At 41.9% G+C, this 13,823-nt stretch overlaps 1 protein-coding gene across 2 annotated transcripts in view; it reads left to right on the top strand.

Annotated features, from left to right (window-relative positions):
* Window positions 1-13,823, top strand: part of SAMD12 (sterile alpha motif domain containing 12) — a 179,773-nt gene that overhangs the window by 3,124 nt on the left and 162,826 nt on the right. The gene's annotated exons all lie outside the window — the stretch shown is intronic.

The following is a 13,823-nucleotide window of genomic DNA, read 5'->3' as shown; positions in this document are numbered from 1 at the left end:
AAATGTGATTATTTTAATGCTGGTTTAGCATGGAGTGCTGGAGTTCAGTTAGGGCAACAAATGTCCAGTGGTTTAATTATGGAAAATATCCCATTTTTTTTTACTGGGATGGCTGACAGTGATGGATTTGCAAATATGAAATAGGAGTTTGGAGGACAGTACAGATCCTTGCCAGTTTTAAATAATATATACCCAAATGTCCCAAAAGAGATGATGTGGACTTGGGAGGCCCTTTGGACTCTGTAGTGCCACTGATTCCTGATTGATGAAGGGATTGGTGTATGTATGGGGAGAGTGAGCTTGCACTCCTTAATATGAGCCCATCTAGATGGGAGCACTGCCAAGGTAAGTCTATTTTTAGACCTAACAGTTTTGACAATGTTCCTTTAAGTGGGTTTTTTCCCTCTAGTAAGAATGAAAGAACTAGGTCAGAGCCAGTAGAAAAAGGCTTTTGATCTCTGCAACAGTGTTCTCATTTTTTTTTAAATTTTTTTTTACTCTTGTGCAGCAGAGGTACAGGGGAAGAAAGAAATGGTGTTTTCTTCTTCCTTGCCCTGCCCCCCACCTCAGTGTTTGTTGCACAGGAAAGTGAAAGACTTAACAGTGCCCACCAGATAATATATGCGTGCAGGTAAATCCCACACAGTTCTGTTTGATCCCCTGCAGCTCTGACCTATGATGTCTTTGAGATGCCTCAACAAAAATGTGCTAATTATATCATGGAGTTCTTCCATAGTAAGTGTTTAATGAAGTTTGGTGTAATACCTTTCCTGCTGTGTATAGGCTTTAGGAAGTGCATACATGTTTGTTGTTGGTCTCTTGAAAATTTATGTAAACTTCTACTGTCTTATGGCTCTTCTATAGTGGGCGTGAGCCATTGAGACCCTGGATCTACCTACAAAAGAATTTTATTTTAAAAAGTGGAGCCTTGCTGCCATAAAATTACAGTGACTCTGGCCTTATCCCATGGTGACCCTCAAGGGGACTAGAGGCTCAATGGAAGTGAGGTCATTCTGGGATGTGGCATCAAGGTTATCTGCTGCAAGGCTGAAGTTGTTTGCAGCTTGTAACCAGCTTCTGTGAAAACAATCCTCTGAATTTCAGCAATGGGACATATCTGGTGGAAAGCCTTCACTACCTAGCCAACTGCAATGGATGTTAAATGCTATCGTGTGTTTCCTCAAAGACTAGATAGATGTGGTGAGCTCATGGATGTGCTATGTTAACTCTCCCAGGAATGTTAAAGCAAGTTCAAGACCATCCGAAGGACAGCTCAGGAACAGGTTTCAGTGTAAGTACCTATCATACTGTTCCAGGGTGTGCCCAAAATTAGTAGTATTTTGATAGGCATTCAGTTACTCAACTTTGTCGTATTTCTACACCCACTCTAGGGTCAGACTAAATGTCTTCACATCTGAGTTTCCAAGGAATGTGATGTAATGGATAAGTTTTCATCACACTGTGGAGCAAAGAAGTAACAAACCCTGTCATTCAAAAGTAGCATGTGCTCCCATCAGTGCTCTTGTTTTCTTCAGTACTTTCCAACCACTCCTTTCCTTGGGGGACTCAGACATGTGGCTTGGGAAGCACAGCCAGTTGGAAGCAGGGCTGAGGTATGCATCTGCCTCTCCAGTTGAAACTGGCACACTGGGTTGTAGAAGAGGAGATGGATAAGACCAATGGTGCACGCAGGACAGTGAAGAGAAAGATCTGAACTCCAGCCTTTGGTCTTGGTACCAGTTCTGCATGTTATTTAGTGAACATTTATTTAAAAAGTGCACCAGCAACTATAGTATTCCAGACTGGACCGTAAATCTTCTGCCATGTACATTCATGTGTCTGTCTTATTGGGCTGTGACATCTATATCCTTCCTTCTTGCTCAGTAACAGCACAAGTTCAGAAGATGAGGCTTCCCCTCTTGAGATGCTGCAACACTCCTGCCTGTCCTCCCAAACCAGTGTGCGTACAGATTGGTGGCAATGTGTGCTCCTCTCCTTTGAAACAGTGCTCAGAGCTTTCCTAGCTAAGTTGCTGCATTTGAAAAAGTCACAGTTCATTGTATCTTAACAAGATGGTTATAGATCCCTCTCCAAAGGAATAATGTAGATATCTAAGGCCAGGAGTCTGTTTGGGAATGCAGGTTCTCATTTTGAGCAGATAAGCTATGCTTCTCAGGCAACACATAGGCAGAATGTGTGGCTGAAATTCAGAAGCTGCGTTCCACTGTGGGAGCTGGAGACCCCAAAAGAAAACTGTCACAACAAAGAATGTCACTGCACTGAAGTTTGTGTGTGTGTATTTGGACTGAGTGGGGAGTGGATCTGATTACAATTATGTGGGCATCCTCCTCACCCTGCTTTTGGTAATGAACCTATGAGGCAGGAATCGGGATACAGTATAGACCTGGTGTGTCATTGCATTTCCCTTGGATGAAAGTTGGTTGTAGGATAAGAGTGTACCTGGGAGCTCAGCAGTGCTTTCAGGTCAGCCAATTTAGATACAATTCCATGAGTGTGTGACTTCACCTTTTCAAATACTTGAAAGACTCAGAACTCAAAGAGGACATTAGTTAATATAAATTGGCTGTGTCAATGCAATTGAATCCCATTATAAGGATAAAACTTGCCAAGTGGTGGTGATGTGTGGGCAAAGGGAAGGAATGGTTCATGTGCTTTCTCCGGTGGAAAGGGAAGTGAGCAAATGACAAGAGTTGGTATGTTAGGAAATGCATTTCATGTCTGTTGGAAAGTACGGGCAAAATCTGTAGTGACATTGTAAGGTCCCATCGTTTACTACTTAAAGGAAAACTATAAAATAAATTAATCTTGAGAGGTTTTTGACTTTTTTTTTCTTTCCCCCTGAGATGTCCAAGCATGGCAGGTAACATCTAAAGAGGCTGTGTAGCTTTGTTCCTCTCATTTACAGCCCAGTGTATTAGGCCAGGGCAAGCTGTTTGGAGCCAAACTCTTGGGCTTCCCAGTGTTGCTGTGTCATGAGGGCTATGGCAGGAGAGGAGCAGTGAGAAGCTCAGAGTAAGGCACTCTAACCAGGTGCTGTCAGAGTTGCAGAGCGGTGCAGGTTGTTCAGCTGGTAACCCTGGAGAGCTTTCTGTCCAAAGCCTCACCTGTGCAGGCTTGCTAGTGAGTGCAGACCTAGGCATCTGGATAGCACCCTAACTTTGAGTTTTGCTCGTTGCACTCTGAAGGTACTACAGCTAGTTTGCAGATGTAGTAGAGCTGATGGAGAGCTGCATCTCAGTGTGCTGAGTATTGAGTTTCTGGGGTTATTAGGAATACTGCATCTGGCTGTGGTGCCAACTTTCTCTGCTGTCCTGACTGGGACAGCTTTACGCTCTTGTGCACTCCCATCTCTCTGTTGTCTCTTTTTGTCCAAACCATAATGATATCTGAGGCAAGGACTTCACCTTCTATACACTAGAGATACTCGGAGGTTGAGACTGATCAATCCTGTGGGTTTTTCTCACTAAAACTGTTGCTTCTGAATGGCTACAGGTATTTGCCCTTGCAGATCAGCAGTTGAACAACTCGGCCCTCAATTATTTGGTCAACGCAAAGAATGTGGAGGGAGAAGTTCCAGAAGGTGCCAAAGGCAAAGGTAGACCAAAGGGCTAGAAAATGGATTAACTTTGCAGTCTTCTGAAACTGTGTGGCTGGTGGTGGTCAAAATAGCAAGTGGGGGACTATGAGGAAGAACTGAGAACAAGGCAGGAAAGCTTTGTTTCTGTATCATTGTGCATTGCTCTTAGATTTTAAATGCTCTCTGTAGTTTGCTTGCCACGCCTCAAAAAGGGATGGGACTGGCAAGAATACAGAAAAGAGAAATCGGCTGGTCGGAGACCTGATGTGTTCTCTCAGGGTGGGTTACAGAGATTCTGATTCTGAGGTTTGGAAAAGAGATGACCATGAAAGAATCCTTAGACACTGATCAAGGGTTTAGAGAAGGTGAAAAAGGAACTAGGTCACAAGGCAGAACAATGAAGCTGTAGGGTTTTGTGCTTAACATAAAAAAGGAAATAGTTTTTCACATTACACACAGTTCCTCAGGTGCAGCATTTAACCTTGGGTCATTCCCAACCAGCCAAGGAAGGCTCAGTTCACATGTGTCCTGCTCTCACACCATTTCCTGTGGTATACACCACGCCAGTGGTATAAAGGACTTAGCTTTCAGTCTGACCCAGCTTGTTGACTTTTATGACAAAGTGTAGCTCATACTGTGTGCATCCAGAACAATTTCACTCATCGCAAGAGCTTGATTTTCATCAAGTAACTGAGAGGAGAATTTGGCCAGAACAACGCAGAAACACAGAGGAGATGGGGCACTAAGCTGTAAAAATGCTAAAAGATGGGGTTGTGATGGGGAAGACGTGTAGCTCACTTTTTTTCCAGTTATGTAAGAACTGATACTGATCTGTAAGAGGAACTATGTAAGGTCAGTGGGACTGAGGAGAAGGAGGGGCCCTGCATTAGGCTGCAGCTGTAGAAATGCCATCCTGGAAAATATCAGTTCCCCATAGCAGATAGGGTTGGAAACTGCTTGAATATGGGTTGAGAGAGACCTTCAGGACAGCATGAAGCAAATCAGATCTGTAGGTCTCACCCTTAGTGATTTCTGCTTGGGTAGGTTGTATATTCCCTCACCTTTGCATAGGTTCCTCTTTCTCCCTCTAGAAGCATCATGTGGCAGAAGGACTACAAAGAGATGATGAGGGAGTTGCTGCCGGTAGCTGCATGTTCTCTGTGCAGCATGAGCTAAGCTGGGCACTAAAGAGCAGGTTCACTACTCAGAACAGCAAGAATTCACCCCAATGTGCTGCTCCTGGATGAAGCAAGCAGGTGAGCAAAGGGACTGAACTTGGACTGAAATGAACTCCACAGTTGCAGGATCTAATATGCTTGCAGGGAATGTGTGACTGAACAGGAAAAGGGTGCGAGGAAGACATTTGATGTGGATTGTAGCCTGTCTTTAGTGCAGTTCTGTCCATCTCTATAGAATGTGAAACCTTGCTAGCTCATGCTCTTCAGCTGAACATTCAGATCCTTGCTTCTCTTTATTCCCCAATCATTTGCTCTCCTCTGCCTTGTTTTTGTGGCTGCCTCTTTTTTTTTTTTTTCCCCTCCCAGAGGAGAATTGAGTTGAGTTGATTTGCTTCTCTGCAAATAACCTAGTAAAAGCAAGAAAGAGACTTTTAATAATGCTGTTTCAGAAACATAAAGAAGAATTGTAATGTGTGTAAATAGAAGCTTTCTCCCAGATTTTTCTCTAGCAAAATAATTGCATGCTCTCAGCTAATGGTTTGTAGCCACACAAATCAGCTGGGGTACTAGAGTGGGTAGGATACAACAGTATGAGTAAGCGGTAGGAGGTGAAGAATTTTACTGGGGGAAGGAGAGAAGGCATTTCCAGGCTCTTCAGTTAAATGTGCAAGGGAAGAGCCAGCGTTGAACAATAATGGAGGTAACTTTTAGGTAGTTGATAGAAAGCCAGGATTGAAAACAGAAGTCAACTGCCAGACTGCCAGCTAGTTTTGATAGTGAGAATGAATAAATGTCTTTTCCTTTGCATTTTGATGACTTTGTGACATCATTTATGAGAGAAGAAATAAGGTCCACAGCTGAATTGCAGCCATTTTGGTGCTGTGTGTTCAGCAGATACCAGCTTTCATGAGTAGGTCAAAGGCAGAGATCTGTGATGCATGTCTGGGACAGTGCACCTCTGATGCTGTAGTAAAGTCGGAACCTGTATGTGTCTGAGCTGTTCCTTATATGCCGTATAGGCTCACTGATGGTTAGAAGAGGTTTCTTATGTAATTGTGGCTGATTATGGAGTTGAATAGTGGTGTCATCAGGACTGGAGATGAGACATTGTTAGAAATATAACTTGCAGTGGAGTATGACTACCTAATCTAAGCAGTGAATGCAAGACAAGTTTCTTCTAGCAATAGCAGATGTAATGAAGACTTATTTTTTACTCAAATGTGTTCTTGATCTTTCCTGTATATATCCTTTCCATATTCACCGTGAAATCCTCAGAGGACAACAGTGGTACCTAGTCTGGAGTTTCCCTAAGTCAGGTGGTGACTGTTAATTGCAATATATAGTGGATACTCTTCCTTCAGAGAGAGCATTATTTTAGGTCTCTTCCTCTCTATCCACTTACTATTTCCCCCCCCCCCCATACTTCTTATCTCCCTTAGCACCCTCTTTGATTGCAAATCTGTGTATCTCACAGACTTGAAATCCAGAGGTGTTGCATCACTTTTCAGGAGAAGTTTTGTAGATGCTCACACAAACCTTCTTATTAGCAGAGGATGAAATTACTTTGCAATACAAATTACCAACTATTTTTTACTGTAATCTATTGCTCAAATTATATTCTTGTATACGCGATGCATTTTACTTTCTGACCTTTATTACTCTGTTCACTAAGATCCATTTTGCTCTGAGCTAATTGCATAGCTTACTAGTCACCTTCTTTGCCAGTATTCTCTTTGTTCTCTATACTTGTACAAGATTTTTAATAGGCAGATTTGTCTTATTCCCTGAATTGGTTTGTTTTCCAATGAGCCTCTCTGTTGCTAGTAGGAATTTGAGCTGCTCATACTAACTACATTTATTAAAATGGAATGAGAAAATGATTCAGAAATAATTTGACTGCCCAGTCAGTCACTGTGCCTGCTTTTTATCATGAAAACCTGTTGCTGTTACAAAAGCAGAACCTGCATTGCTAAGGCTCCAAGGTCTATGTAGCATAGTGACAATATGCAGTCTGTCTCCTGAAGAGCAAGTGTAACAGAAACTGTCTGTTGTGTTTAGAGTTACTCATTCTGGTCTCTTGATCTCTTTCTGGTACAGTCGTAGACTCTCTACCATTAGATACCTCTTACAGCTGAGGTGTAAGAGATGCATGTGGAGTGGAGTAGACTCCCATTTTTTCCTCTTTCTGTGTTTGACTTTGGCTTTAGTTTTGGGCACTTTTTCTGGAGAGAATGAACAGCTTGTAGTAGTAACTGGCATGGTACCATGGTATGACTACCTAGCTAGAAATGTTCAGGGATAGTTGCATCAGGAGTACAGTTACTTTAAATTTTGTCTAGGTTATGATAATTCTAAAAGTGATGATAATTCAAAAGCCTGATAACTTACAGTTACAAACTAAAGTGAACACCTCTCCTCTGAATGCTTTATCCCTCTGCTTCTATCTCCTTCTTACACCTGCCTCCCCTTTGCTCTGCCCTCCTTGCCCATCTTGCCCTGGTTTGATTTGCAGAGCTGTATCTTCTCTTGCCCTTCAAGATCCCTCCCAGCAGGAGGGCATGAGCCACAACTTGAACAAATGCTTGACTAAAATTCATATGTTTAGTAAGTTTATTGTTTGTTAAATGGATTAATCCAGTAGGTGATTAATAATTATGATAAAGAGATGCTAAAAAGACAAGCAACTCTCTGGAAGGACCTGAAGATAGAGCAGTGTGTGGCTCTGGTTCCCAAGCCTTGCTGTCTGTGTCTGAGCTTTGAACTCAAACCTGGAGATACAGCTCATCAGGTAACAGCAGCTTACAAAGCACCCCCATGGCTCAGCACTAGGCTGGCTTTTGGCACAAGCCTACTAGTCATCACTGAATGCTGATTTTTGATGCTGACTAACAGAAGTAGGTAACTGGACACCAGTATTACTTCAGCTAAGTACTTTGGGCCTTAGAGGAGGTTTCTGATAAATTTGTGTTATCTATATTGAAGTAGAAAAATGATTCCGACTGATTGTGTGGACCTCTCTGCTTTATGTAACTGCTACTAGTTTGGTGGCCACTAGATAGGCAGATTCAAGAAACAGTTGGCAAAACTGAGCAGATTGCCAGCAGTATTTCTTAGGTGGACCATGCTAGCAGCAGGCTGTGTTCATATGAAACTTAGACTATAGTTTCAGCTGGTCCAAAGTGGTGGGTTTGGGGAACTCCAATGATTTACATTAGCTGGATGTAAGACTGGAGAACTAACTCCTACAGGCAAAAGCCAGATAGATTATCAAAACTAGAAATTAATTGGTGAGGCATATGGACAATCCGTAGGAGTTATAGAAACCTATCATTGTATAAAAAATGTTGACAGAGTAGTCAAAATAATCCTAAATTTTATGTTACAAATGAAGATCATGTTTATTAGCTGGTTTTAATCTTGTTTTTTAGTAGTGTAAAATTGGTACTAACTGCTTATGTCAGACATCATCTTCCAGATAATACCATGTTTTCTATGGATATTCAGAGTTGTTAATGAAGTACGTGAAGAGCTTTGCAGTGCAGATCCTTCTTGCTTTTTAGATCAGGGTGAGCAGCCATCTCAATCTGGAATGAAACCTCAGTGTTCTCAATGTGAATGTCTCCTCTCTGATCAACCCAATTAAAGTGGGTTGTAAATGATGGCAAGCAAAAATCCTTAGGGATGTTGTTTGACTATGTGATATTGAAATGCAACATCTGGAAGTGTACACAAGTCTTGAAAGTGCTAACTGCAAAATTACCTTTTGACGAAGAACTGGCAGAGATCATAGAATCATAGAATTATAGATGAAGGAACGGGTCTAGTGAGACTAAAGGTCTCATAAGGTTTCTTTTCCTGGAAATACCTGTTAAATCTTTGTGGCCTTCTTGAAGTCTTGAGATAACTGAAAAGATATTAGATCCTTTTTCTAAAGTCCCTGTTACGTCCCACCCAAGTTTGTTAATGTTCCAGCTGTATGGACTAATTTCTCTCCTTCAACAACGTGACATTTTGTGGTGGAAATAACAGGTAGATTGTATGGACTTACCTCTTACCATTGAGCAATTAAGTCCATGGCATTAATACATAAAATGGAACTTGTGTATCTGACAGTATTTGACACTGGAGAGTTTTGTACGGATTGTTAGAGGTTGGATGCTCTGCCTGCTTCTTGTCTCTGAGTAGCAAAAGCTAGCATATGACTGCAATGCACACAGGGCACATGAGTAAGAAGATGCTATTTTTACTCTAATGCCTTTGAATAGAGCAATTGTTATTGCATGTAACTCAAGTACTTGCCAAATATGCTTTAATGTAGCCTTAATTGATCTGCTGAAAATTTCAAGCAGCCAGCAGTATTCCCACTGAAACAAGTAGTTATGAAATGTTTGACACTGTAGGCAGTAGAGTGCACAGAGGGAGCGATTGATCATGGATTTGATCTGCTAAGCCTTGGGCCTACAGATGGAGACACGAAGACTTTCCATCTGCCCATGCAAAACTTTGGATGTATCAAGGCTATGTTTTGAAGAGTGCCTTCAAGGCTTTTCTCAAGACAATTCACAGAGTACCCTCTAGTAAAAGGCAAGGCTTGCTCCCAGATTCTGGTAACGTACTATGGCTCTTGGTGACTTGTGTAGCATCAAGCGTGCTCAGACAAGCTGTCTGTTGGCTGCCTGCCATCCGGGAGCTGGGCATATAGGGGAGGGCGGTGGCGGGGTGAGCAGAGCCTTTGCGTTGCCCTGCGAGCTGTCTCCTTTCCAACTGCGTACACACATCCCACGGGACCCAAGTGGGCACAGTGCTTGGCTCGCATCTATCAGTTTCTGCAGGGCAACAAATTCTCTTGCCCTGTATACATGGAAGGGGCTTGGGTCTGTGTTCCAGCACATGGGAAAAATACACTGCCTATTGCAGTTGTTTTGTTCCTTCCATAGTTTTTTTGGATGTGGTAATTTTTTCCATTTTGAGTGCTCCACTTCTTCCTTGCACAGCTTTTTATGCTCATAACTTGGCAGATCTCAGCAGTCTTTTCTTGAAAGTTCTGGAAAAGTGAATACTCTACTGTAGATTCAGCTCTACCGTTGAGCTGGGAATACAAGAGCGCTTAAGTACCTTTGTTTTAAATAGTAGTTTTTCATAAATGTAATCTCTGGATCTTTGTTATTGTGTCTGCCAGCACCATTTTTCAAATGCTTGTTGTAGCACAGAGCTGTACAGAACATCCACTCTCCCTCCCCAAAAGAAAACAAATTGCCACCACAGAAAGCTTTCAATCCAAGTTAAAACAGCAATTGTTGGGGAGCATGGAGAGGCATGGCATTAATCAACTGTTAGGTGGGTTTTTAGCAGGAAAGAAGAATATAAGTGCTCTGAAACTGGATGAAGAGGTGTATTACTGAGGTGTATTACACATGGATGATAGATGAATATTGACATTGCATGGAAGACTATTGGAAGAGGTTCTGTCTCAAAATCTAATGGTGCTGATGATATCTAGTGGTATGAGGCTGATACTATCAGCTGATTTGGAGGCAGGGTTTGGTGTCTGGGTTTGGTGAATGGTGAGGTGGATTTATTTGATAGAGGGAAGAGGTGCTGAGACAGTATGGATACAAGCAGTGGTGTGGGAAAATGGTCTGAACATTGTGGGTGCAGTTGGGCAATACCAGGGTAATGAGAAGTAAGTGCCTGGACAACTATTCTAGCAAGAAACTACTCTGTAGGTAGAATCTTTTCCAGACAGATACCTCTAAGTCCTGAAAGAGATTTAAGAAGAGTCACCAAAGAAAGTTGGAACAGTGGGTTGTGGTATAAAGTTGGTGATTTGTGACTCTTTTGTAAGAGCTGCTTAGACTCAGTTCTACAGGATGTTAGCCCTGAGTGCTCTCAACCCCCCAGCCCCTTTAGTTTTCCATGGTCAATCTTGAGTTTAGAGCTCGCCTTGTCTAGCTAAGATTATGTCGAGTTCTGATGTAAGAAGAGAGTATGTTACTATTGACCAAACATTGACCTCTTTCCCTGCTTTTAACAAATCTTGAAAGGCAGCAATTATGGTTTGTATTGCCATTTAAAAGGAAGCAAGAGCTCCACCTTTGTCTGCCACAGAGATGGATATATGTATTTCCATGTAGTAACAGGAAATAATAGACCCATGCAAGTAAATATTCTATCTTTCTTACCCTTTGGGTACCTAAGAGTTGGAGGCAGCACTGGAGGAAAACAATAGAGCTGCCTACCTGAAGATTGCTGGTAACAAAGAGAGATTAGCTTTGGCAAATGACTGAGATACTTGTCCTCACCTTTGCATTTTTTTTCCTCCTGCCCTTCAGTCTGCCATCTCCCCACACTGAGGCTTTTTTCCTAGGTATGACTGACTTAAGGAACAGATTCAGTCCTGGTGTGTAAGCCAAGACCGTGATAGGGATGAAGCAGAGTGATGAACTCTTTCCTTCTCCTCCTACCCCTAGAAATAAAAAGTCTTCCTTCACTGCCAGTATTGGCAACTCTGCAAAAAGCCTTCTGGAGGCAGCCTGTGTTTCTTTTAACCAGTCACTTCTTTTCAGTAAGAAGGTACTGAGCATGTATATAATAGCTAGCAGCCTCTTCATTTTTTTCCCTTTTGTATCCTGAAGGAGCCTAAAATAAAGCATTGCTGAAACAGCACTAGCCTTCACAAATCTTGAAAAAAATACATGTTAATAGTTAAGTAGCATCTTGCTATATGATTTATTTCTTCTTTAAGCTGTCCAGGTGATGCTTCTGCTACCATGTTATCAGAAATCTGGATCACTTGCTCTCTGTAATGCATGGTAAATCAATGCTGTCACCCAGAAAATTTTCCCTGTCCATCCCCTACCACCTTCCTCCTCCCTAATCTGTATTGTTTGGGGGCACTGGAAAGGGAGGAGTCACAATCCACAGGAAGCTTGCTGGTGGCACTGTTCCAGGCAGTGTTAGGTCGCACTGTGCTTTGTAATTTCTCTCTAGTGAGCACTGGAAGGAGGCTGATAGCCAAAACCTACCTTTTTTTTGTGGATGCTGCTGAGGAGTGTGAGCATTTCAAAGGTGTATGCAGGAGTCTCCCTATTCATCTAGGCAAGATCCTTGCAGAAGACAGTTGGAGGGATTTTTATGGACTACATTCCATACCAAGTGTCTTTAACTGCTAGTTACTAGCCCATAGTGGAGCAGATTGTGCTGGGAATACTTTTACAGGTTGGTTAGGATATCTCCCTTCTTTTTTTTCTGTGAAGGAAGGCATTATTTTGACTACTAACAGAACAGTTTCCATCCTCTTTGGCTTGTGAAAATTCTGTCTTGGTGGATTGCATCTGTCTTTTCTGTGGTCTGGAGGATATCCAAAGTAGTTTTTAGTAATTACTTGTTTCTTGCAGGTAGATAAATATGATCTAGAGGAGGTAAATAATAGTAGGTGGATACGATCTAAGAGAGAGAGATATTTTTGTGTGTGTATGTCTTGAGACACAGTGATGTAAATACAGACCACAAAATCATATCTCTTTGAAACCTCCCATGGGAGCTGAAAAGCTCCAGAGACTCCATCATAACAGCATGGGAGGTTCTGGATAGCTCCCCATAATGGCTATACAGCCAGAGCAGGTGAAGCCTGTTTCACTGCAGAAATAAAAAGGATTTTGCATTTTTTTTGGTGACACAGAAAGAGGTCTAGCAAGGGAGAAATCAAGCAGCAGCTGGGTTCAGGTTCAGTTCCACTGTAATCTCGTAGCCATGACAAAAGCAAAATCAAGGAAGGGATAGATAAGGCATGCTAACATTATTAAGGTTTAAATATTTATATTTTGGATTGATTCAGAGGTGTGGCTGGGAAAAACAGTAGAAACAAAAGACTCTGCATCATTCACCACTTCTCTTTGCCTCCCCAGAAGAAGGTATCGACTCAGAACATAATATAATATAGTGATTCCTCCTCCTCCTCTTCTCATTCTGTTTTAAGACTATTTGGAGAGGAATCTCTGTCACTTTTGCATATCTGTAAAAGTCCAGGACTAACCTCTACGGCTGTTCATAGTGAGGCTGAAATCTAGTTTCCTTCTTGTTTTTAGTTTCATTTACTAGTTTTCCATGGGGCAGTGACATTTCTATTCTTCTCTATAAAAGAAATGCTTGTAATAAAACATCTTGCCATTCTTTACTGCTTTGTATTGCTCAGTGGTGTTAATGAATTATCCTTCCCAATGTTCCTTTCAATTGAAGGTAGGGAGTGTTTCCATTCCTAGCTTGCAGATGTAGGTATTGTAGTGCTTAGACACATCACTAATCTTTTGCAGATATTAGCGTGTTTTCAAAAACCCAAGGAGAAAGGGCAACTTTTTGGCCTCTGCTTTAATTCTGCACCAAGGAAATGCTGTGATTTAGGCTCAAAGTTGTCAGTTAAGACTCTGTGATTGAAGGTGGATGGATTTTCCAATGGACTCACAGGACCCTTTGCCTTCTCCAGCAGCTTAAGCCATTTCCCATTAAAGGCTTCCAAGGGCTGATCCATAGCTGGTAGAAGCTGGCACTTCTGATTCCTTCCCCTGCTCCCCACCCTTTGCTTCTCAGCCAAGAAAGAGTAAAACGGCAGCTATTATTTTGGCTTTACATTGTGCTTTGGGTTTCTACTGAGATCTGTCAAACATTGCACTGCAGTATCTGAGCAAATTCTTTTGCACACAGGGGAAGTTGGGACCATTAATTATAATGCATTTTAAAATCACTGCACACGCCAAGAAGGTTGTTAAGGTTATTCTCAATGTGAGTGCTGAAACTGTGAAATTTTGGACAGAGAACGATTAAACCACTGCCATACTTCTAAATGCATTTCTGTGGTGTAGTTGGCATTTGTTTTATTTTTTTCCCTCCTGCTGCTTTTCTTATTCTGCTGTCATTAGTCCACACCTCATTATATGCTCCTAGAGAGTACATCCCTCTTGCTTGTTAGTATGGTGTGGGTGGTAATTTGCAGTTGTACAAAGTGCTGAGGGAGAGATAATCATCTGGGTAAGTCATTACTCTGTGCAGAG

The sequence above is a fragment of the Colius striatus genome, chromosome 4 (assembly GCF_028858725.1).
Source record: "Colius striatus isolate bColStr4 chromosome 4, bColStr4.1.hap1, whole genome shotgun sequence".
In the NCBI taxonomy this organism is placed as follows: Eukaryota; Metazoa; Chordata; class Aves; order Coliiformes; family Coliidae; genus Colius; species Colius striatus.
Note: the sequence above shows the minus strand (reverse complement) of the source record. Positions and strands in the feature narration are given on the sequence as shown.